The 25,549-nt window shown below is 34.0% G+C and overlaps 1 protein-coding gene across 2 annotated transcripts in view; it reads right to left on the reverse strand.

The window, feature by feature from the left end:
- PCDH11X (protocadherin 11 X-linked) overlaps nt 1-25,549 on the reverse strand; it is a 471,745-nt gene that overhangs the window by 370,179 nt on the left and 76,017 nt on the right. The window lies entirely within an intron of this gene.

Genomic DNA, 25,549 nt, shown 5'->3' on the forward strand with positions numbered 1-25,549 from the left:
TCTTATTATCAAGCAATCATACTACAAGGTATATAAAAAAATAATAATTCAAAGGGAACCATGCACTCTGACATTTACAGTAACATTATCTACAATAGTCAAATTATGGAAAGAGCCCAAATGTCCATAGATGAATGAATAAAGAAGATGAGGTATATATAAGGGAATATTACTCAGCCATAACGAAGAATGAAATCTTGCCATTTGCAGTGACATGGTTGGAGCTACAGAGCATTATTCTAAGCAAAATAAGTCAGCCAGAGAAAGATGAATATCATATAATTTCACTCATATGTGGAATTTAAGAAACAAAACAATCATAGGGGGAAAAAGAGGGAAATGCAAACCAAGAAAAGACTCTTAAACATAGAGAACAAACTGATGATTGTTAGAGAGGTAGGTGGGGAGAGGGGTTAAATAGGTGATGGGGATTAGGGAGTGAACTTGTAATGAGCACTGGGTGTTGTATGTGTTGAATTATTAATTGAACACCTAAAACTAATATTACTCGGCTGTTAACTAACTGGAATTTAAGTTAGAGCTTAAAAAAAAACCCTAAAAATTAAATAAAAGTAGTTCCAAATAGACTTGATTCTAAAACTGACTAAAAAAGCTATTTACTCTGTAGATTTAGCAATGTAGGGGGGAAGACTAAACTTTCATTTCTGAGCTTTACCCTTATTTAATTTATCCAAACCAACTTAATTAAAAAAAAATAAATAACCTTTTCTTACTCTTACTGACACATACTTGAGCAAGAGAAATACAAGGATATAGTTTCAAATGGTTAAAACTACAGAGATATGGCTATTTTAGAAAACAATAGGCAAATAAACTTAATATTCTCAATACAAATACAATGGGAAATACAATAAATGTACTTTAATTCCGTTAAACATGTCTTGGTTTGTGATAGCCTACCTAGAACCAATGGAGAGAATAGTAACTGTTTCCTAAATATTCAATATTGTAGTAATATTTAGGTTGTATGCACTATTTGTAGAACATTTCTTTCAGGTTTCGTTTGTACCAAAGTCAAGGGAAAAACAATAAAGAATGTATTCCATGTAAAATGACCTGAGCTGTTAGTCATATATTTCACAATAACCTTGAAGTCACCATGTTCCTCCTTATTTTAAAACTGTATTAGGGAAAGGAGAGTCATGTTTTAGAAAACATTAACTCTCTTTCGAAGAAATAAAGCCATGCACAGGGTATAAGATATCACCCCTTTTTTAACCATTATCTTTTGAATTTAGCACAACCTTCTTAGTAGAATAATGATCTTCATCCCATAAGGTTATTCTTATTTAAATTTCTTTTTTTGTTTACTTCATCACATTACAACATTAGGAACAATTGGCTTGTTTTCCCTTTGATAAAATGCTTGCAGTCAGGAACATGAAAAAAAATTGACAGTATGAAAATAAGATTATCCATAAAAATAAGTCAAGGAATTCACAAAACAAAAGAATGTAAAACATGACACTATATATCTAAAACATGTGGAAGAGAGGAGTAAGGAATGGGTCTAAACTTTATCAACCATAAACTTAAAATAAACTATGATATGCGGAAGATGTTATATACAAACATAATGGTAACCACAAATCAGAACCAGTAGTAGATAAGCAAAGAATAAAGAGAAAGGAATCCAAGTATCACTAAAGAAAACAAGCAAGACCTGAGAGAGAGCAAGAGAACAAAGATCAGAGAAAAATTGTAGAAACAATCACAAAACAAGTAACAAATTGACAATAAATACTTACTAGGTATTTATACCTAGTATATTGATATAGGTATATCAATAATGACTTTGGATGTAATGGACTAAATGCTCCAATCAAAAGACATACAGTGATAGTTGGGATAAAAAACAAAACCCATCTATATGCTGCCTACCACAGACTCATTTCAGACCTAAAGATGCCTACAAAGTGAAAGGGAAGGGATAGAGAAACATTTATCATGCAAATGGATGTTAAAAGTAAGCAAAAATAACAATAAAATAGACTTTAAAACAAAGACTATAAAAAGAGAAAGAAGGGTATATACACTACTGCTACTACTAATAATAACAACAAAAGGGGAAATCCAACAGGAAAATATAAGAATTATAAATATTTATGTACCCAACAAGGGAGCACCCAAATACATAAAACATTTAATAACAAACATAAAGGAACTAATCAATAGTAATACAATTATAATAGAGGAGATTAACACCCCACTTACGTCAACAAACAATTCACCCAAACAGAAAATCAATAAGGAAAGAGTGGCATTGAATGATACACTGGACTAGATGGGTTTAACATATATATTCAATACGTTCAATCAGAACAGAACAGAATACATATTCTTCTCAAGTTCACATGGAACATTCTTTAGAATGGATCACACATTAGACTGCAAAACACGTCTCAAAGAATTAAAAAAGACTAAAGTCAAACCATGCATCTTTTCTCACCACAATGCTATGAAACTAGAAATCAATCACAAGAAAAAATATAAAAGTAACACAAATACATGGAAGTTAAATAGCATGATACTAAACACAGAATGCATTGATAAGAAATACAAGAAGATATAAAACAGTTCATGGAAACAATTGAAAATGAGAACACAAGGGTCTAGACCTCTGAGGTGTAACAAAGCAGTTCTAAGGAGTGAGGTTTATAGCAATACAAGCCTACTTCAAGAAGCAAGAGAAAGCTCAAGCAAGTAACCTAACCTTACACCTAAAGGAGCTAGAAAAACAACAATGAACAAAACCAAAATCCATCAGAAGGAAGGAAAAAATAAAGGTTAAAGCAGAAATAGAAGGAGGAGGAGGTAAGTTGGCAGAGTAGTAAGAGGACCCTATGCTTACCTGCTCCCGAGAACACAGCTAGAGAAATATCAAATCATTCCGAACACCCAGGAAATCCATCTGAGCACTGAGAGAACAATAGCGAAGCTAAAGGGAGAAAAGAGGCTACACAGTGCAAGACAGGAGGTGTAGAGATATGGTTTGGGGGAGAAAGAAAACATCAGTGCTGGTGGGAGGGGGAGCCCTGATCAGGGAATGGAGAGAGAGAGAGAGAGAGACAGAGACAGTTCTTTGCACAAGAAAAGCACTTCCTTAAAACCATTGATGGGAAAATGAGAAGCACTGATCATTGCAAGTTTTTACAAGCAGCAGAGTTCAAAGTCTGAAGTTTTATAAGTCTGCAGCATCACTGGGGTAGAGCCCAGTGAGCATAGAGGTGCTCCTGTGGAAAAAGAGGGCCTTGACCTGGGAGTGGATAGCATGGACTGGGGATGACCTGGGTTGCAATGACTGAGAGAATTCCTCTTGGAGTGAATTTGAGAGAGATGCCACTAACTTTCAAGGAACAAAAAAGCCAGCAGGCACTGTTGAGATGCCCTGTTTTTTAATAGGAGCAGAGGTAGCTGCTGAGGGCACCTAACCTGGATGCAAGCTTTTAGCTGCACTAACCATAAATTCTAAGTCCCTGCATGTATGTACAACTGTGCTTCCAGGACAAATCAGTATCAACCACATCATGACAAGAACCTCCCACAGAGGATCAGTGTATGTCCTTGCCACACTGGGTCTATAAAATTTGGAGCTTTGAAACCCAGCCAGCAAGCCTGAGATAAAACACAGGTTCACTACTCAGCCAGATGGGCCGATGGTCCGGACACTGACAGGGTGAAGGCAGAGATTTGAGGAAAGCTTGGGATAAATGAGGGGAGACCGTACAGTCTTCTGTGAGAGTTTCTTGAACATCAGCAAATGCCAGCTTGCCTCTGCAGGGATAAGAGAGTAGGCTGACACCATTTTTACCCCTGCCCATCAGCACAGACATACATCAGTGAGCAGCACAATGCCCACATTTGAGGCTTGAGCCACTTACAGCAAGCCCATTCCTGTGCTCATCAGATTCTTTTTTATAAAGACAAGTGTGCCTGAGAGTCAAAGCAGCAACTGGCTACTCCCCCAGAAGATCAGCAGAATCCACATGCACATTTATATCTACTGACTGTAGAGCACAGCAAAGCTTTAGCTCTACAGAAAATGGGCTTTAGCCTCTTTTACCAAGCAAACCAGAGCACACCCAGATAAAACCACACAATGGACAAGGTTTAAACAATCCCCACTACAGGCAAAGAGAAATTGCTGAGGACTAACCTGAGAGAAGGTGTAGCCAAAACACAAGAGCAGAGTGGATGCAGCACATACCAGAAACACTTCCTGAAGTTCCAGACCCTGGACAGCATATGAACACTTCTTAAAATAATAGCCATTATACTCAGAAGCAGGAAACATAACAGGCTTTCCTAACACAGAGAAGACAGAAACTTAAACAAAATAACACAATGGAGTAATTCATCCCAAAAGAAAGAAAAAGGAAAGATCACAACTAGGGATCTAATCAAAATAAGTACTGTGCCTGAATTATAATTTTTTATAAAGATTTTATTTATTTATTTATTTGTCAGAAAAAGAGAGAGGATAAGCAAGGGGAGCAAAAGGCAGAGGGAGAAGCTGGCTCCTCACTGAGCAAGAAGCCCAATGCAGGACCCTGGGCTCATGACTTGAACTAAAGGCAGACACTTAACTGACTAAGCCACCCAGGTGTTCCCTGAATTAACACTTAATACAACAATCATAAGGATATTGACTGTGCTCGAGAAAAGGTAGGGAACGAAAGGGAGGTGCTTAACACAGAGATAAAATACCCCAAAACGGTCACCAAACTGTGGAAAGAACCAAGATGCCCTTCAACGGACAAATGGATAAGGAAGATGTGGTCCATATACACTATGGAGTATTATGCCTCCATCAGAAAGGATGAATACCCAACTTTTGTAGCAACATGGACGGGACTGAAAGAGATTATCCTGAGTGAAGTAAGTCAAGCAGAGAGAGTCAATTATCATATGGTTTCACTTGTTTGTGGAGCATAACAAATAGCATGGAGGACAAGGGGAGTTAGAGAGGAGAAGGGAGTTGAGGGAAATTGGAAGGGGAGGTGAACCATGAGAGACTATGGATTCTGAAAAACAATCTGAGGGTTTTGAAGGGGCGGGGGGTGGGAGGTTGGGGGAACCAGGTGGTGGGTATTGGAGAGGGCACAGATTGCATGGAGCACTGGGTGTGGTGCAAAAAAATGAATACTGTTATGCTGAAAATAAATTTAAAAATTTAATAATAATAATAATAAAATTAATAAACTCATAACAATTATCAATTAAAAAAAAGAAAAAAAAAACCAAGCCAGCTGAAATTTAAAAAAAAATGCTATAACTAAGATGCAAAACTGGTTGGATATAATGATCAAAAGGATAGAAGAGGCAGAGGAATGAATAAGTGATGTAGAAGATAAAATTATAGAAAATCAGGAAAAGAAGAGGGAAAGAAAAATATTGAAACAGAATGTAGAATTAGAGAACTCAGTGATTACATAAAGTGTAACAATATTCATATAATAGGAGCCCAAGGTGAATAACATAGGGGAAAATGGACAGAAGGCTTAATGGAGAAAATTATAGCTGAAAAGTTCCCTAATCAGGGGAAGGAAAGAAACAACCAAATCCAGGAGGCGCAGAGAACTCCCATCAAAATCAACAAAACAGTCCAACACCAAGACATACATCAGTAAAATTTGCAAATTACAGAGGGAAGGAAATAATCCTGAATGGAGCACAGGAAAAGAAATCCCTAACCTATAAGGGAAGACAAATTATGTTAGCAGCAGATATCTCCACAGAAACTCAGTAGGCCAGAAGAAAGAGGCCTACTGAATGGGAAAAAAAAAAATGGGGAAAAATGCAGCAAAGAATACATTATCCAAAAAGACTGTCACTCAAGTTGGAAGGGGAGACAAAGCATTTCCCAGACCAAGAAAAATTAAAGGAGTTCATGATCCTGCAAGAAATGTTAAGGGGGACTCTTGAGTGGGGAAGAAAAGACCAAAAATAACAAAGAATAGAAAGGACCAAAGCATAGTACCAGAAACACCAATTCCATAGGTAATACAATGGCATTAAGTTAATATCTATCAAAAACCACTCTGAATACAAATATACTAAATGATCCAATCAAAAGATATAGGGTACCAGAATAGATAAAAATCAAGAAGAATCTGTATGCTGCCTACAGAGATTCATTTTAAACTTAAAGTCTCCTGCAGATTGAAAGTGAGGAGATGGAGAACAATCTATCTTGTTAATGGACATCAAATAAAGCCAAAGTAGCCATACTTATCAAAAAAACTAAATTTTGAGCCAAAGACTGTAACGAGATGAAGGACACTATATCATAACAAAATGGTCTGTCCAAAAAGAAGATCTAAAAATTATTAATATTTATGCCTTCAATGTGGGAGTGCTCAAATATATAAATCAGTTGATAGCTAACATAAAGTAAGTCACTGATAACAATACAATATCAGTATGGATTTTTAACCCTCCATGTACATAAATGGACAGACCATCTAAGAAGAAAATCAATAAAGGGACAATGGCTTTGAATGGCACACTGGACCAGACGAACTTCACAGGTATATTCAGAACATTTTATCCTAAAACAGAAGAATAGACACTATTTTCTAGTGCAAATGGAACATTCTCCAGAAGAGATTACATATTGGGTCACAAATCAGGCCTGAACAAATATAAAAAGATTGAAATCATACCATGCATCATTTCTGACCACAATGCTATGAAACTAGAGTAACAAGAAAAAATTTGGAAAGAACACAAATAAGTGGAGGTTAAAGAAAATCCTACTAAAGAATGAATGGAATAGGGCACCTGGGTGGATCAGTGGGTTAAAGCCTTTGCCTTCAGCTCAAGTCATGATTCCAGGGTCCTGGGATCGAGCCCCATGTCCGGCTCTCTGCTCTCCTGCCTCTCTGCCTACTTGCTATTTCTATCTGTCAAATAAACAAATTAAAAAAATCTTTAAAAAAAAAGAATGGAATAACCAGGAAATTAATGAAGAAATTAAAAAAAAATACATGGAAGCAAATGAAAATAAAAACACAGCATTCCAAAACCTTTGAGATGAAGCAAAAGGAGTCACTAAGAAGGAAATATATAGCAATACAGGCCTCAAGAAACAAGAAAATTCTCAAATACACAACCTATTCTCACATCTAAAGGAGCTAGAAAAGAACAGCAAATAAAGCCTAAATCCAGCAGAAAAAGATAAATAATAAAGATTAGAGCAGAAATAAATGATATAGAAACAAACAAAATAAACAGAAATAAACAGTAGAATAGATCAATGAAACCAGGACCCGGTTCATTGAAAGAATAAAGAAAATTGGTAAACCCTAGCTAGATATATGGAAATAAAAAGAGCAAGGACCCAAATAAATAAAATCATGAATTAAAGAAGAGACATTGCAACAAATAACACATAAGCACAAGTAAGAGAATATTATTGAGAATTCTATGCCAACAAATTCGGCAAGTTGGAAGAAATGGATAAATTCCCATAAACATACAAACTACTAAAACTGAAACAGGAGGAAATAGAAAACCTGAACAGACCCAAAACCAGCGATGAAACTGAATTAGTAATCAACAATCTCCTAACAAACAAAACTCCAGAAACAGATGGCTTCCCAGGGGGAATTCTACCAAATATTTAAAAAAGAGTTAATACCTGGAATGCCTGGATGACTCAGACTGACTGGCTTAGGTCATGATCTCAGGGTCCTGGGATCATGTTCTATATCAGGCTCCATGCTCAGCAGGAAGTCTGCTTATCCCTCTGCCCTTCCCCCCATTCATGCTTGCACACTCTCTCAAATAAATAAATAAAATCTTTCTTAAAAAGACTTAACACCTATTCTTCTGAAACTGTTCCAAAAATCAGAAATGGAAGGAAAAGTTCCAAACTCATTCCATGAAGCCAACATTACCTTGATTCCAGGCAAAGACCCCACTAAAAAGCAGAATTACAGGACAATATCCCTGATGAATGTGGGTACAAATATTCTCAACAAAATACTAGCAAATTGAATTCAACAGTACATTAAAAGAATTATGAATCGTAATCAAGTTGGATTTATTCCTGGGCTGTAAGTGAGGTTCAATATTCATACATCAATCAATGTCATACACCACATTAAGAAATGAGAGTATAAACCACATGATCCTCTCAATAGAAGCAGAAATAACATTTGACAGAGTACAGTATCCATTCTTGATAAAAATGCTCAACAGAGTAGGGATAGAGGGGACATACCTCAACATCATAAAGGCCATATTTGAATAAGTCACAGCTAATACCATCCTCAATGGGGAAAAACGCTCTAAAGTTAAGATCAAGACAGGGAAATCCACTCTCACTACTGTTATTTAATGTAGTAAGGGAAGTCGTAATTTCAATAATCAGACAACAAAAAGAAATAAAAGGCATCCAAATCAGCAATGACAAAATCAAATTTTCCCTATTCACAGATGACACAATACTTGATGTAGAACCCCTGAAAGACACCACCAAAATATTGGTAGAACCAATACAGGATTTCAGTAACATCAAAAGATTAAAAAAAAATCATATAGAAATCTGTTACATTTATTTTTTTAAAGATTTAATTATTTATTTTAGGAAGAAAGAGAGAAAGTGTGGGGAAGGGGGCAAAGGGAGAGAAATTTCAAGCAGACTCCCTGCTGAGCACAGAGCCTAACCATGGCTCTATCCCACATCCCATGAGGTCATGACCTGGGCCAAAACCAAGATCTAGAAGCTCAACTGACTTAGCCACACAGGTGCCCCTAGAAATCTGTTGAATTTCTATACATCAGTAATGAATCAGGAAAAAAATTACAAAACAAAACAAAAAACAAAGAATTTATCTCATTTACAATTGTACCCAAAACATAAGACACCTAAGAGTAAACATCACCAAAAAAGTAAGAGATCTATATTCTGAAAACTATAAAATACTTATGAAAGAAATTGAAGATGACACAAAGAAATGAAAAAAAAAACATGCTCATTGACTGGAAGAACAAATATTGTTAAAATATTTATACTATCCGATGCCATCCTTATCAAGACTCCACGATGGAGTCTTTCAGGTGTTCTACACAGAGGATCATGTAATCTGTTAATAGAGAAAGTCTGACTTCTTTGTTGCTGATTTTTCTGCCTATTTATTTCATCCCAATTATTCAAAGAAATCTTGAAAAAGAAAAGTAAATTGGAGGCATTTAAATTCTGTTCTTAAAGGTATATTGCAAAGCTGTAATGATCAAGATAATATGGTACTGGCACAAAAACAGAAACATAGTTCAATGAAACAGAAGAGAAAACCCAGAAATTGATCCATAACTATGTGGTCAACTACACTTCAACAAAGCAAGAAAAACATCTAATGGAAAAAAGACACTCTTTTCAACAAATTGTGTTGGGAAAACTGGACAACAACATGTAGAAAAATGAAACTGGACCACTTTCTTACACCATACATAGAAATAAATTCAAAATGGATGAAAGACCTAAATGTGAGACAGGAAATCATCAAAATCCTAGAGGACAACACAGGCAACAACTTCCTTTATCTAAGTCCTAGCAAGTTCTTACTAGAAATCTTCCCAGAGACAAGTACAACAGAAGCAAAAATGAACTATTTGGGCTTCATTGAGATAAAAAGCTTCTGCACAGTGAAGGAAACAGTGAACAAACCTAATAGACAACCTACAGAATGGGAGAAGATGTTTGCAAGTGACATATCTGATAAAGGGTTAGTACCCAAAATCTATCAGCAAAGGAAACAGCCAAGAAAACAACGAGGCAACCCATGGAATGGGAGAAGATATTTGCAAATAACAGTACAGACAATAGATTGATATCCAGGATCTATAAAGAACTCCTCAAACTCTACACACACAAAACAGATAATCATATCAAAAAATGGGGAGAAGATATGAACAGACACTTCTCCAATGAAGACATACAAATGGCTATTAGACACATGAAAAAATGTTCATCATCACTAGCCATCAGGGAGATTCAAATTAAAACCACATTGAGATATCACCTTACACCAGTTAGAATGGCCAAAATTAGCAAGACAGGAAACAACATGTGTTGGAGAGGATGTGGAGAAAGGGGAACCCTCTTACACTGTTGGTGGGAATGCAAGTTGGTGCAGCCTCTTTGGAGATCAGTGTCGGAGATTCCTCAAGAAATTAAAAATAGAGCTTCCCTATGACGCTGCAATTGCACTTCTGGGTATTTACCCCAAAGATACAGATGTAGTGAAAAGAAGGGCCATCTGTACCCCAATGTTTATAGCAGCAATGGCCACGGTCGCCAAACTGTGGAAAGAACCAAGATGCCCTTCAACAGACGAATGGATAAGGAAGATGTGGTCCATATACACTATGGAGTATTATGCCTCCATCAGAAAGGATGAATACCCAACTTTTGTAGCAACATGGACAGGACTGGAAGAGATTATGCTGTGTGAAACAAGTCAAGCAGAGAGAGTCAATTATCATATGGTTTCACTTATTTGTGGAGCATAACAAATAGCATGGAGGACATGGGGAGTTAGGGGAAGGGAGTTGGGGGAAATTGGAAGGGGAGGTGAACAATGAGAGACTATGGACTCCGAAAAACAATCTGAAGGGTTTGAAGAGGTGGGAGGGTGGGAGGTTGGGGGAACCAGGTGGTGGGTATTAGAGAGGGCACGGATTGCATGGAGCACTGGGTGTGGTACAAAAACAATGAATACTGTTATGCTGAAAATAAATAATAAAAAATGATTTAAAAAAACAAACAAAAAAAAGAACTTATCAAACTCAACACCCCAAAAATCTCCAATAATCTAGTAAGAAATGGGCATAAGTCATGAATAGTTCCCCATTCAGCTGGGAGTCTGCTTGAATTTCTCTCCCTCTGCCCCTTCCCCTGCTTATGCTCTCTCTCTCTGCCTCTCTCTCTCCTAAATAAATAAATCTTTTTTTAACAAGTTTTTAAAAAAGAAGATGCGTGAGGATATACATTATTTCTATACATGTTAGATAAATAAAGATGTACTCATATATATATAGCTATGTATTCTAATGTTGACTTAAGTGCCCATATTTATTTATGCTTTTAAAATATATTTATATGTGTATATTTATATATGTGGGTGTGTGTATGTATGCAAATACACACACACACACAGTCTCCAAAATCCTAAGTGAAAAATCCAGGCAAATCCATGAAGAAATCCAAAACATATGATGGAAAACAATTAATTAATTATTGGTGACATCATAATTTTTAATGTTAGTGAATGGAGAAGCAACAGAGTATAATTTATACTGTATTAATGGTATAAATTATTCTTAAATCAGTATAATGAAGGAAAATATAAAATGATAAAAGTATTTTTGCAGAATATTTCTACACAGATAGAGTTACAATTCTTCTACAGAAACCACTGAAGGCTCTTGATCTACAACCTAATTTTTTTTTTTTTGAAAGATGCTCAAGATGTTCTGTAGCTCATTGTCCTTTTAGGCTCTACTCAAGTGACCTCCAGATAAATAGCTATTTAGGGAAAACTGTAGAAAAGGAGAAACTGGGTAACACATTTAGCTTCTTAAAACCTTTGTTGTTTAGAACCTTAGCCAAATGTCTAATCCCTCCTAATTTTTGTGTGTCAGTACATGGAAGCAATGGATAGATGATCTTCACATATTTGAATAATAATTAAGGAAATATTATGTCCAAAATAAAATAATTTTAATGAAATTAACATATTTCCATATCATTATCTTGCATTTTTAGCCTTAATAAACACTACATTAGATGAACAATGCCAGCTCAGAAAAGGACTCACCCTATACAAATTTGATGTTATCATGTCGACTGCCAAATAATTATTCACAAACTAATCTTTGTCAGTTGAGCTAACTCAATATGAGAGTTGTTCAGCTAAAATAAATGGATAACGTGGCTTGACTTTGTGCAAACAATGGGGCTCAAAATAGTCCAGACCTTCAGGAAGAAGAGAAAATGTAAAATGGCAAAGAAGTAACTAGTCTAGATATTTTGGGTTTTTATAAATTGTCACTATATATTTTAATTGTCCCTGTGTAATTACTAAGGGGGATCCTTTTCACTCCCATAGTTATCCTTATTTGGAGGGTAAATTATGTGGTCACACTTATTTAATACAACACAAATAGAAAACCATAGGAGAATAAAATAGCAGTAAAAAATATACACAAAGTTACAGACAGGCACACAAGGATAATCATTTCTTTAATCTACAAATTGAATCTGAACTCTGCAGGTCAAACCAATTGCCAACTGCCCCTATGGAAATCATTAAAGAAAGTAACATTTAAAATAACTACAAATATTGGCTAAGCAATCATTAATATAAGCAATTTGAGATAGAAAGAGAGAGCAAGCAAAAACATAAGAGAGAGGCAGAGAGATAAGCAGACTCTCCATTGAGCAGGGACCCCAATACAGGGCTCTGTCCCAGAACCCTGAGATCATAATCTGAACAGATGGCAGATGCTCAACCCACTGAGCTACCCATGTGCCCTGTGGTTATCTTTTTAAGTTTTTATTTAAATTTCAGTTGTTAACATACTGTGCAGTATTAGTTTCAGGTGTGCAATATAGTGATTCAAAAACCTCCATACAACACCCAGTGCTCATCACAAATGCATTCCTTAATCCCCATCTCTTATTTAACCCATCCCCTGACCTATGTCCCCTCTGGTAACCATCAGCTTGTTCTCTACACTTAAGATTCTGTTTCTTGATTTAAGCAATTATCTTTTAAAGTAACACTGATAATTGCAACTGGGAAAGCAAATCCAGCAATTTTTGAAACAGAAATTTCTAAAAATGTGTAAAAACATAGAGTTATACATTCAGTTATTTGTGATTAAAAAAATTAAAAATCTTCCAGTATCACAGTAACACACAAAAGCTGTTGTCAGTAAGAGTTGCCCATAATTCATTGTGGCAATGTACTGCAAATATGAATGAATCAACTATCACTAACCCATTTAAGCAATCACAAGTTTTAGAAAGTTTAAGAGCCACATCAGATGAAAAAATTGTCAATGAACTGCATGGCAAATGAAGCATGGAGATACTTTGGAATAACTCCTGAAGTTATACAAGGTAACAGTTTATGTTTACTTACACCTTTATCTAATCTAAGACATGATTTCTTTAGATGGAAAAAAAATACATATACAAGTAATTGCTTCATCAAGTCCACAGTTGTCCTACAATATCAATAGGTTTTTTGTTAAAATGTTATTTTTACAGCCATCAATATCCAAATAAGGCCAGCCACTCTTTTGTGTGATATGTAGAACATTATCTCAGACAGGAGTTTGTTTCTTGTCTCAAACCATTACTAATTTACATTATAAAAGATCATACATAGTCAAAATGATATTACTATTTACAAAACAACCAAAAAGCAAGTGGAGAAAAATTATATATTACTCTAAATTATTTAAAATTGCCATAGTATAATTATATCTGTTTAAGCAAATAGAGCTCTAGAAATCATATCTATTAGATAAATAATAATAAATCAGATTTCTAAGAATTAGACTAATTAATACCTCAGTTTTATTAATCTAGTTATTTTGCATGTAAACTGGTTTCCTATATGAGATTTCTAGCTTTATATAAATCCATACATCATATCATTTAGATACTTGATCTTAAGCATTGCTTGAAGGTCTAAAGAAAAATTCCAGGCACCTGAATATGCCTAAAAATTCATGGTGTGATTTCTGGAAAAAATTAACTTCAGAGAAATGGTGAGAATCATAAAACCTGCAGATGGATAAGCTAGGCCAGCATATGTACAATCCAGCCAAAAATTTTCCAATTAAGTGGCATATATGTTATCCCCAATGAGGAAATTTTCATTTTTCCCAGTACATGAATACTTCTAGTTAAAAAATGCATTTCTATAGCATTAAAATGGTTTTCCTAAAAATACTTAAAAATGATAGAATGATCATCACTACTTTTTCAATTTAGAGAGTTCTACACTGGGTTTGGGATCTAGAATAGTGATGTATTTGAGAAGTGAAGGAAATGGTATGTCTCTTGGTAGCTGATCCATTAGGAATCACTTTTTTCACAGGAAAATAAAAAGGTTTAAATGCCTACTGAAACAAGCAAAATCTGCTAAATACTTAAATCCTCAGAGGAAAAGCAGTGTGACAGCACTAAATGAAGTAGAAGATGTAATAATCAGCATCAGAATTTTTAACTTTTTGTATATTCAATCAACATAGATAGACTTCATTTTATATTTATTGAATGTTACTTAAATTTACTTGAATAAGTTAACTAATAATGATGAGATTATTAAATATTTGGCAGTTTGTAACAATAATGATTATATTTTCTAATATTTTGATAGCTATATGCAGTATCATATTCATCTATATAATCATTCAGTGACTTAAATAAACACTATATTCAAATAAAAGCAATCTATAAAATTCTATACTTCTTAATTTATATATAACCATTAAATTGTTTTTATTTTTTAATTTATGCATCCCTGAATTGTTTAGGGCATCAATTTATTCTTCAGTTAATCATTTATTTACTTATTTTCATTACTAACAGCAAAGGTCTTCTTTTCTCTGGGTACTCTATTTTAAATGGATGCTTTTCAGCAAACTCCTATACTCAGGGAATATCTTGACCCCCTCATAAACTAGAAAAACATACTAACATCCATGAATGGCTTGTTCTAGCAAATATCCTGTTTGAAAAATTATATTTAAAACCTATTTAATTTATAATAATTAAAAATAAAAATTCAAATTTGTTATTGCATATCTCTTCAACAGAAGTCAATGCAAGAAGAATCATGATTGACTTACAAGAAAAGAAATAAGAAAACAGAAAATTTTCATCATGAAAAGAAAGACAGGACAGGACATTTTATTTTTTTAATGGCAAATGAATGAAATGTAAACAAGGAAATTTCAGATGGTTGAACTGTATATGAGGAAATATCACATTAGCAATGTAATAGTCATATGGAGAGCCAGGAGGAGGCCCAGACAGATGAAGAAAGAGAGCCATTTGATTCAAAAGATGAGCTAAAGAAGGTAAATGGAAATTTGTTTTAAATTAAACTAGATCCAAAAATAAGTGCGAAGCCAATGTCATTGATTAAGGAGAATTGATGTTATATTTATTTACATATGTAAATATGTATGATAAACAAGTTCAGATTATAAAGTAAGCTTTTTAAAGAATGTGAATCATAATTTTAGAAAAATTGGGGAAGACCACAATTAATCTTAAAGTATAGAACAAAAAATAACTATTGTTTATGGAATACCTTTCTTTAAAGCACTCGGGAAATTTTATCTATTTTTCTTATTTCATCATTTTTGTAATAGCCCTGCATTTTTAAAAGAATAATTTTAATTCTCTTCACTATATTGGAGAGGAACTGGAGAATAGATAAGTTTGAGAACTAATATAATAGAAAAACTTGTGTAATTACCACCTCTAGCATAGGAATTACCATTTATTTCATTACAAGGGTTTTAGCTCCAGTCTCACAAATGTTTTACAGATAAATTAAGGCAAAATGCATTACTGCCATAATTGTAGACCTAGTTAAAAATAAAATATCATAAATGAATAAAGGTACTGAGTGAAAATCCACTAAAAGTAGATTTGGAAATTGTAATTATTCTGAAACTATGGAGACTGAAAATAACCCCATGTTAATAAAAGAATGACCAAGTCAAGATAAAATTTTTAGAAAATAATGTTTCCTCCTTACTATCAATAGTGTAAAAATATATCCCCTATAATGCCTGTTATTCAGCTCTTTGGACATTTTGTTTATATTTTAAACATATTTTTTAACTCTTGAGACTTTGTACTCTCAGAAATGATTCAGTACATGTTAAATTTAGAGGACTGGAATTAGACTAAGATAGTAGTAGTCAGTTACTGTTACAACTAAGACAATATTCAGTAGAACAGCTTTCTACTACTCAGAATTTTACTTCATTCCACTGGAGAAGCTTGAAACAATGGACCTCTGTACTCAAAATGAGCAGGAGGATAAGAAATGTTCATGAGAATATACTCCATAAATTAAAATTCCTGATTAAATTAGATCTCAAGGATATGGATACCAGCCCTTTATCTGATAGGTCATTTGCAAATATCTTCTCCCATTCTGTCAGTTGTCTTATGGTTTAGTTGAATGTTTCCTCCGTCGTGCAAAAACTTTCTATCTTGGTGAAGTTCCAATAGTTCAAAGTGCCTTTGTTTCCCTTGTCTTCAGAGACATGTCTAGCAAGAAGTTGCTGTGGCTGAGGTTGAAGAGGTTGCTTCCTGTGTTCTCCTCTAAGACTTTGATGGATTCCTGTCTTACATTTAGAAGACATACAAATGGCCAAGAGGCACATGAAAAAATGCTCTACATCACTTGGCATCAGGGAAATACAAATCAAAACCACAATGAGATACCACCTCATACCAGTCAGAATGGCTAAAATTAACAATTCAGGAAATGACACATTTTGGTTAGGATGCAGAGAAAGGGGAACTCTCCTATGCTGCCCTTGGGAGTACAATCTGGTGCAGCCACTGAGAAAAAGAGTAATGAAGGTTCCTCAAACAGTTGAAAATAGAGCTACCCTAAGACCCAGAAATTGCACTACTGGGTATTTACCCCAAAGATACAAATGTAGTGATACAAAAGGGCACCTGCACCACAATGTTTATTGCAGCAATGTCCACAATAGCCAAGTATGGAAAGAGTCCAGATGTCCATCAGCAGATGATTGTGTAAAGGAAATGTAATATATATATAACATCTCCTTTACATATATATTATACATATAGTATATTACATATACTATATGCTATATATATGGCATATAGTATTCCATTGTTACACAATGGAATACTTCTCAGCCATCAAAAAACATGAAACATTGTCATTTGCAATGATGTGGATGGAACTAGAGGGTATTGTGCCAAGCAAAATAAGTTAATCAGAGAAAGACAATTATCAAATGATCTCACTGATATGTGGAATTTAAGAAACAAAACAGAAGGTCATAGGGGAAGGGAGGAAAAATAAAACAAGATGAAACCACAGAGGGAGAGAAACCATAGGAGACTCTTAATCAGAGGAAACAAACTGAGGATTGCTGAAGAGGAGGGTGGTATGGAGACGTGGTAACTAAGTGATGGACATTAAAGAGGGTATGTGAGGTCATGAGCACTGGGTATTATATAAGACTGATGAATCACAGACCCATACATCTGAAACCAGTAATACATTATACATTAGTTAATTGAATTTAAATTAAAACATGTTTTTTAAAAAGAATCTCTTATAGTTTGTTCCTCTCTCTCTTTATATTTTCTATTTCCCTTTCCCATATATTCATCTGTTTCCTCTCTTAAATTCTACATATGAGTGAGACCATATGGTTATTTGCATTTCATTGACTGACTTGTTTCACTTAACATACTACATTCTAGTTTCATGCACATCATTGCCAATGGCAATATTTCTTTTTGTAAGATTTTATTTATTAATTTGAGAGAGAGAGAGAACACAAGCAAGAGAGGGAGAAGCAGATTCCCTGCTGAGCAGGGAGCTCAACACAGGGCTCAATCCTAGGATCCCAAGATCATGACCTGAGCCAAAGGTCACTTAACTGACTGAGCCATCAAGGCCTCCCAAGATTTCATATTTTGATGGCCAAGTATTATTCCATTGTGTATATACATACCAGATCTTCTTTATCCATTCATCAGTCTGTAGACATTTGGGCTCTCTTCATAGTTTGGCTATTGTTGATAATGCTGCTATAAAAATCAAGGTGCATATATTCCTCAAATATATATTTTTGTGTCCTTTGGTTAAATACCTAGTAGTGCAATTGCTGGATTATAAGGTAGTTCTATTTTTAAATTTTTAAGGAACATCCTTACTGTTCTCCAGAGTGGCTGCAGAAATTTGCATTCCCACCAACAGTGCAAGAGGGTTACCCTTTCTCCACATCCTTGCCAACCACTGTTGATTCTTGTCTTATTTCTTTAGCTATTATGATAAGTGTGAGGTAATATCTCATTGTGGTTTTGATTTGAATTTCCCTGATGATGAGTTATGTTGAGCATATTTTCATGTGTCATTTATACACCTGGGTGTCTTCTTCTGAAAAGTGTCTATTCATGCCTTCTGCCCATTTCTTAATAGATTATTTGTTTTTTTGGATGCTGAGTTTGATAACTTTTTACGTATTTTGGATACTAACTTTCTATCAGATATCTCATTTGCAAATGTCTTCTCCCATTGTGTAGGCTGCCTTTTAGTTTTCTTGATTGTTTCCTTCCCTGTGAAGAAGGTTTTAAACTTGATGAAGTCTAAATAGTTCATTTTTGCTTTTATTTCCCTTGCCTCTGGTAACATGTCTAGTAAGAAGATGCTATGGCCAAGATCAAAGAGGTTGCTGCCTGTCTTCTCTAAGATTTTGATGATTTCCTGTCTCACATTAAGGTCTTTCATCCATTTTGAAATTATTCCCATGTATGGCATAAGAAAGGGTCCAATGACATCCTTCTGCATTTTATTGTCCAGTTTTCCCAACACAATTTGTTGAAGAGACTGAGTTGAAAGACCAGTAGAAGCTCCATCATTTGAAACATTGTTAACCTCTAAAAAATAGGTTAATTTATGTAACAAAAATAAATAAATAAACAAATACCTATTCTTCTCAAACTATTCTAAAAAAAAAAAACTTCCAAATTCATTTTATGAAACCAATATCACACACACACACACACACACACACACACACACACAAAACAGATAAAGGAACCACACAAAAAGAGAAGTACAGGTTAATATATCTGATAAAGAAAAATGTAAAAGTCCTCAACAAAATACTAGTAAAACAAATCCAACAATATATTAAACAATGATTCACCACAGTCAAGTTAGATTTATTCCCAGGATGCAAGAGTGATTCAATATTTGCAAATTAATCAATGTAGTACATCATGTCAATAAGAGAAAGGATAAGAACCATATGATCATTTCAATAGAGACAGGAAAACATTCAGAAAATTACACCAATTCATGATAAACATCTTCAACAAAGTAGTTTTAGAGGAAATATACTTCAATGTAATCAAGGCCATAAATGAAAAGCCCACAGCCAATATTGTACTTAATAGGGAAAAACTGACAGCCTTCCCCATAAGGTCAGGAACAAGATAAGAAAGTGCATTCATACCACTTTTGTTCAACATATTACTGGAAGTCCTAGCCATATTTATCAGACAACTAAAAGAAGTAAAAGGCATCGAAATTGGTAAAGATGGATTGACACTTTCATTATTTGCCAATGACATGACACTATATATAGAAAACCCAAGACCACAGGAAAAGTACTATAAGTAATGAATGAATTCAGTATAGTCACAGGATAAAAAATCAATGTCCAGAAATCTGTTTTATTTCTATACACAAATAATGAAGCAGAGAGAAATTAAGAAAACATTCCCATTTACATTTGCACCAAAAATAAGATACCTAGGAATAAAACTAATCAAAGAGGTGAATGACTTGTGCTCTGAAAACTATAAAATACTATCAAAGGAATTTAAGACAACACAAAGGAATTGATCATGGGTTGGAAGAACAAATATTGGTAAAATGCCTATACTATTCACAGCAATCTAAAAATTCAATGCAGTCTGTATGCATAATTTAAGAAATAGGACAAAGTAATATACAGTAAAAAAAAAAAAGAGGATAACCAAGAAACAGACCCCTAACTACAGAGAACAAACTGATGGTTACCAGAGGGAAAGAGATTGGGGAAATAGGTTAAATAGGTGATTGGGATTAAGGAGTTCGCTTGTGATGAGCACCAGGTTTTCTATGTTTGTGTACAATCACTAAATTCTATATCTGAAAGTAATATTACACAGTAGGTGAACTATCTGGAATTTAAATAAAATGAGAAAAAAATAATGCAACCCCTATCAAAATACCAACAGCATTTTTTCACAGAGCTAGAACAAACAATCCTAAAATGTCTTTGGAACCATAAAAGAGCCCAAATAGCTAAAGCAATCTTAAATGGAAAAACAAAGCTGTAGGTATCACAATTACAGACCAAGTTATCCTTCAAAGCTGTAGTAATCAAAACTGTCTGATACTTGCACAAAAATAGACACATAGATCAAAAAACAAGATAGAAAACCCAGAAGTAACCCACAATTACATGTTCAATTCATCACTGACAAAGCAGGAAATAATATCCAATGGAAAAAACACAATCTCTCTTTTTTAAAGGTTTTATTTATTTATTTGACACAGAGAGAGAGATCACAAGTAGACAGAGAGTCAGGCAGAGAGGGGGAAGCAGGATCCCCGCTGAACAGAGAGCCCGATGTTGGGCTCGATCCCAGAACCCCGGGACCATGACCCAAGCTGAAGGCAGAGGCCTAACCCACTGAGCCACCCAAGCACCCCAAAAACACAATCTCTTTAACAAATGGTGTTGGGAATACTGGTCAGCTACGTGCAAAAGAATGAAACTGGACAATTTTCTTACATCATACACAGAAATCAATCCAAAATTGATTATAGACCTAAATGTGAACACTGAAAACATAAAAATCCTTAAAGAAAGCATAGGAAGTATTGTCTCTGACATCAGCTGTAGCAATATTTTTCTAGATATATCTCCTGAGGCAAGGGGAAAGAAGAACAACAAATTAACTATTGGGACTACATCAAAGTAAAAATTTTCCTCACAGCAGAGTAAACAATCAACAAAACTAAAAGGCAGCCTACACAAGGGGAGAAGATATTTTGTAAATGATATGTCCAATAAAGTATTAGTATCCAAAATATACAAAGAATTTATAAAAACTCAACACCAAAAGCAAATAATCCAAATAAAAAATTGGCAAAATATAAAAACAGACATTTCTCCGAAGAAGGCACACAGATGGCCAACAGACACATGAAAAGATGTTCGACATCTTTGATGCAAATCAAAACTACAATGAGATATCACTTCACACTTATCAATATGTCTAAAATGAAGAGCATGAGAAACAAGTGTTGGCAAAGATGTAGATAAAAAGGAATTCCCTTGCACTGTTGGTGGGAATGCAAACTGGTGGAGCCACTCTGGAAAACAGTATGGAGTTCCCTCAAAGAGTTAAAAATAGATCTACCCTACAATACAGCAATCACACTACTGGGTATTTATCTCCAAAATGCAAGCAAACAAATAAACAAGCAAGCAAACAAACAAAAAAAACCCCCATAATTTATAGTCATACATGAACCCAATGCTTATAGCAGCACTACTTACAACAGCCAAATTATGGGGGCGCCTGGGTGGCTCAGTGGGTTAAGCCTCTGCCTTCGGCTCAGGTCATGGTCTCAGGGTCGTGGGATTGAGCCCCACATCAGGATCTCTGCTCAGCAGGGTGCCTGCTTCCCTTCCTCTCTCTCTCTGCCTGCCTCTCTGACTAATTATGATCTCTGTCTGTCAAATAACTAAATAAAATCTTTAAAAAAAACCAATAGCCAAATTATGGAAGCAGCCCAAGTGTCCCTGGAGAGATGAATGGATAAAGAAGAAGTGGTATATATAGAGAGAATGGAATACTATTCAGCCATAAAAAGATGAAATTGTGCCATCTGCAACAACATGGATGGAACCAGAGAGTATAATGCTAAGAGAAATATGTCAAAGAAAAACAAATACCTTATGATTTCAGTCATGTGTGCAATTTAAGAAACAAAATAAATGAGGAAGAGAAATAGAGTGAGAGAGAGAGAAACCAAGAAACAGACTCAACTATAGAGAACAAACTCATGGTTACCAGAGGGGATGTGGGTGGAGGTATGGGTAAAGTAGGTGGTGGGGATTAATGAAGACACTTATCATGATGAGCACTAAGTGATGTATTGAGTTGTTGAATCACTATATTGTACACTTGGAACTAATATAACACTGTATATTAACTATACTGGAGTCAAAATTAAATTTAAAAATTAAAATATATTTAATAAATGTCAATCCTATTAGCACTAAACTCTCATTTTAATAAGAACTGAGCATTAATAAAGATCCACTTATAAAAAAATGAGATTTATTGTTTTCATTTCTCCCAACTGAAGTTGCATTTTGATAATAACACTCAGTTTTCAGGAACTTAATAGTCATTAGCATTTGATTTGTCATCTCTTTTGCTCTTTAGGGCAGACCAAAAATGGTATAATATAAACATTATATAAATCAGAGAATATATAATTGAGTTATTTTAGCTTTGAAAAGATAAACTTCTAGTTAAAATTTCATCTCATAATTGAAAAATTAGGAAATCACTATATTCAAACTCCTTTCATCCTCTTAGAAGTAACTATGCTTTCTACGATGAACACATTGTTATATAACAGTTTGCATGTTCTGCCTGCAATAACATTAGTGAATCTGTATTCATTGGTCCTGATAACTTACTTCACACCACTTTGAACTATAATTACATAAGATAAAGAAATAAGAGCTCCTTCAGAATAATAGTTTGTTTGCTTTTTGCCCTCAGGATATATTATTTGGATGCCTCATTCTTGGAACTTTAATTCAAAATTACTAAATCTAATTGTAAATGAAATTTTTGCAATTTGGATTTTCTAATCCCAGACTTCAAAACAAATCTCACTCTGACTTTAGCTGCATAAGTCCAAACTCTTGATCGAGAGGAAAGATAGTGAATTCTCATTTAACTTTAAACATAAAGACCAAATATTTATATCTGGTTTTAAATAAAATAGAAATAAGTGCCCAAATCTTGATTATGTGAAAAGACTCTGCCCAAGATTAAATTTTCTTTTTTATTTTATGATTGGTTGAAAGGACAAAGATGCTTTATGGAATGGGCAAAATTGGTGAGGGTTTCAAGCAGGATTACTAATCTGAGAAAAGCTTGATCTTCATGATGTGTCAGTAGAAACTGCAAGCCTTTGAAACATTGTCATGCCTGCTTCAAGGAAACCAACACATGTCACTGGACTAGCATAGAAATATTACTGATATGTGTGAAGGAAGATGGAAATCTGAAGAAGAAAATGAAGACATATGTAATATTACTAGGCAAACTAGTTTACCCTCAGTTCCAAACATCAGAAGAAGTAGGTCTTTGTGGTTTATATCCATATCCTGAATCATAATGGGTACTTGAAGTTTATTTCTATTTGTGAAAATATTGGCTTCCCTCTTAACAAGACTAAGAATGTGAAAAAAAGCTTTATAAATAGCAGGGATCACAATGACAAGATGAAAGAGAGATACTATAATATCCTACTCCTGACCAACAGCTCCAAATACTGCAAGGGCTCAACTGCTAATTGCACAATTAGATTCAGATGTTTATATATCTGTATATACCATATATAATATATAACAAAATGTTTTACAATATATTACTTAGTAACACTTACTAAAATAATGCATTTGTAATATATTATAAATATTATATATATTATATAAAATGTCTATAATATTTTATTGTAGACAATATACTTATTAATTATTTATATATAATTATCATATATTATATGATATATGATATAAATATAATTTTAAATACATATTTAAAATTATATTAATATATATTACATATATCATATATCATATACCATATATTTATATTAATAAATATATGAATATGGTTTATATACAAAATACATAATTATACATTATTAATATATAATTATCATATATTATATAGATATTATATATCTACAAAATATATTTATAAATATATAATATATACATATATAAATATAATATATATTATATATAAAATAATATATAAATAATATATATTTACTTATATATATCAGTATATATAATATATAAATATATAACATATGTATATATTTGTGTGTGTATGTGTGTATCAAAAATGGGATATATATGTATATATGCATTTGTATGTATAGATAGATAGATATAATTATAAATATTTAGCATAGGTAGTTCAACGGACTAATGGATAAAGAAGATATGGTCCATATATACAATGGAGTATTATGCCTCCATCAGAAAGGATGAATACCCAACTTTTGTAGCAACATGGATGGGATTGGAGATTATGTTGAGTGAAATAAGTCAAGCAGAGAGAGTCAATTATCATATGGTTTCACTTACTTGAGGAGCTTATGTAAGCATAGTTAGTTCAAATTAAGGAAAATTATATAAAAATATCCTGAGGAATTCTCATTGCAGCATTACTTTATTTGAAACATAGGGAAAGTGAAGATTTTGCTTCTAGGTATTTTTTTTTTAGGTGGCAACCAAAATTGGAAACTTTCAATGAATCTTTTATTTCTTTAGAAAGTATCCTAATCTTGCAGCACCTGGGTGGCTCAGTTGGTTAAACATTTAACTCTTAAACTATGCTCAGATTGTGATCTCAGGGTCATGAGATGGAGCCCCATGTGGACTCCATGCCAAGCATGGAGCCTGCTTAAGATTCTCTCTCCCTCTCCTTCTGCCCCTTCCCCTCCCCCCACCTGTTTGTGCACTGGCGCTCTCTTTCTCTTTCTCTCTCAAAAAAAAAAAAATCCTAATCTCTTAAAAGGTGAAAATTAACCTTGCCAAGGTCACATAGATAAGTTTTAACATAATCTTCTTTGTACTAAGCAGAATCATTCAGTAATCACTTTATTCTTTCATTTCTCACTTTCTCCTTTTTCTTCTTTGCCTCTTTTTTTCTTCTTCCTTCCTCTTATATCATGAACTTGTTGTGATCCCCATCCTCAAGGTTACCTATCTATCTATTTGTCAATTAAATCTAAGAGTCAGAAGACCTTATTCTTGTCCTTAACTTTATTGCTTACTAGTCTTATGATCATAAGCAAAATAAATTATTACTCTGAAATGCATTTTCAAAGTATTCAAAATATGGAATAGTAATACTTTCCTTGTTTATGACAAAGCATATGTAATATCACAAAAAACAAAATTAAGTTAAAATATTTATATGTTAAATTTTTAAGATAAATATTCTAAGTTTTATGTTACCTAACATCATATACATTTTTAAAATATTTTGTTTATTTATTTGACAGAGAGATCACAAGGAGAGAGAACAACAGGCAGAGAGAGGGGGAAGCAGGCTCCCTGCTGAGATGAGAGCCTGATGTGGGGCTTAACCCCAGGACCCTGGGATCATGACCTGATCCAAAAGCAGAGGCTTAACCCACTGGGCCACCCAGGCATCCCCAATTATATACATTTTTGATACATTTAATACATCTTTTCCACCACTGCCTTTATTTTCAGTTAACTAATATAGAATTGTCTGTCACAAGACCCCTTCATGTGTAAATTGACCTATTTTTCCCTAAAATTTGTCCCTTTATCTCCCCCTTCTTTTCCTTTGCTATCTGAATTTTACATATACATTTTATATCTCCCTAGTTAGAATAAACTGTGATTTTGCTCGTCT

Source organism: Lontra canadensis, unplaced genomic scaffold (assembly GCF_010015895.1).
Source record: "Lontra canadensis isolate GAN:19392208 unplaced genomic scaffold, GSC_riverotter_1.0 scaffold77, whole genome shotgun sequence".
Taxonomy (NCBI): domain Eukaryota; kingdom Metazoa; phylum Chordata; class Mammalia; order Carnivora; family Mustelidae; genus Lontra; species Lontra canadensis.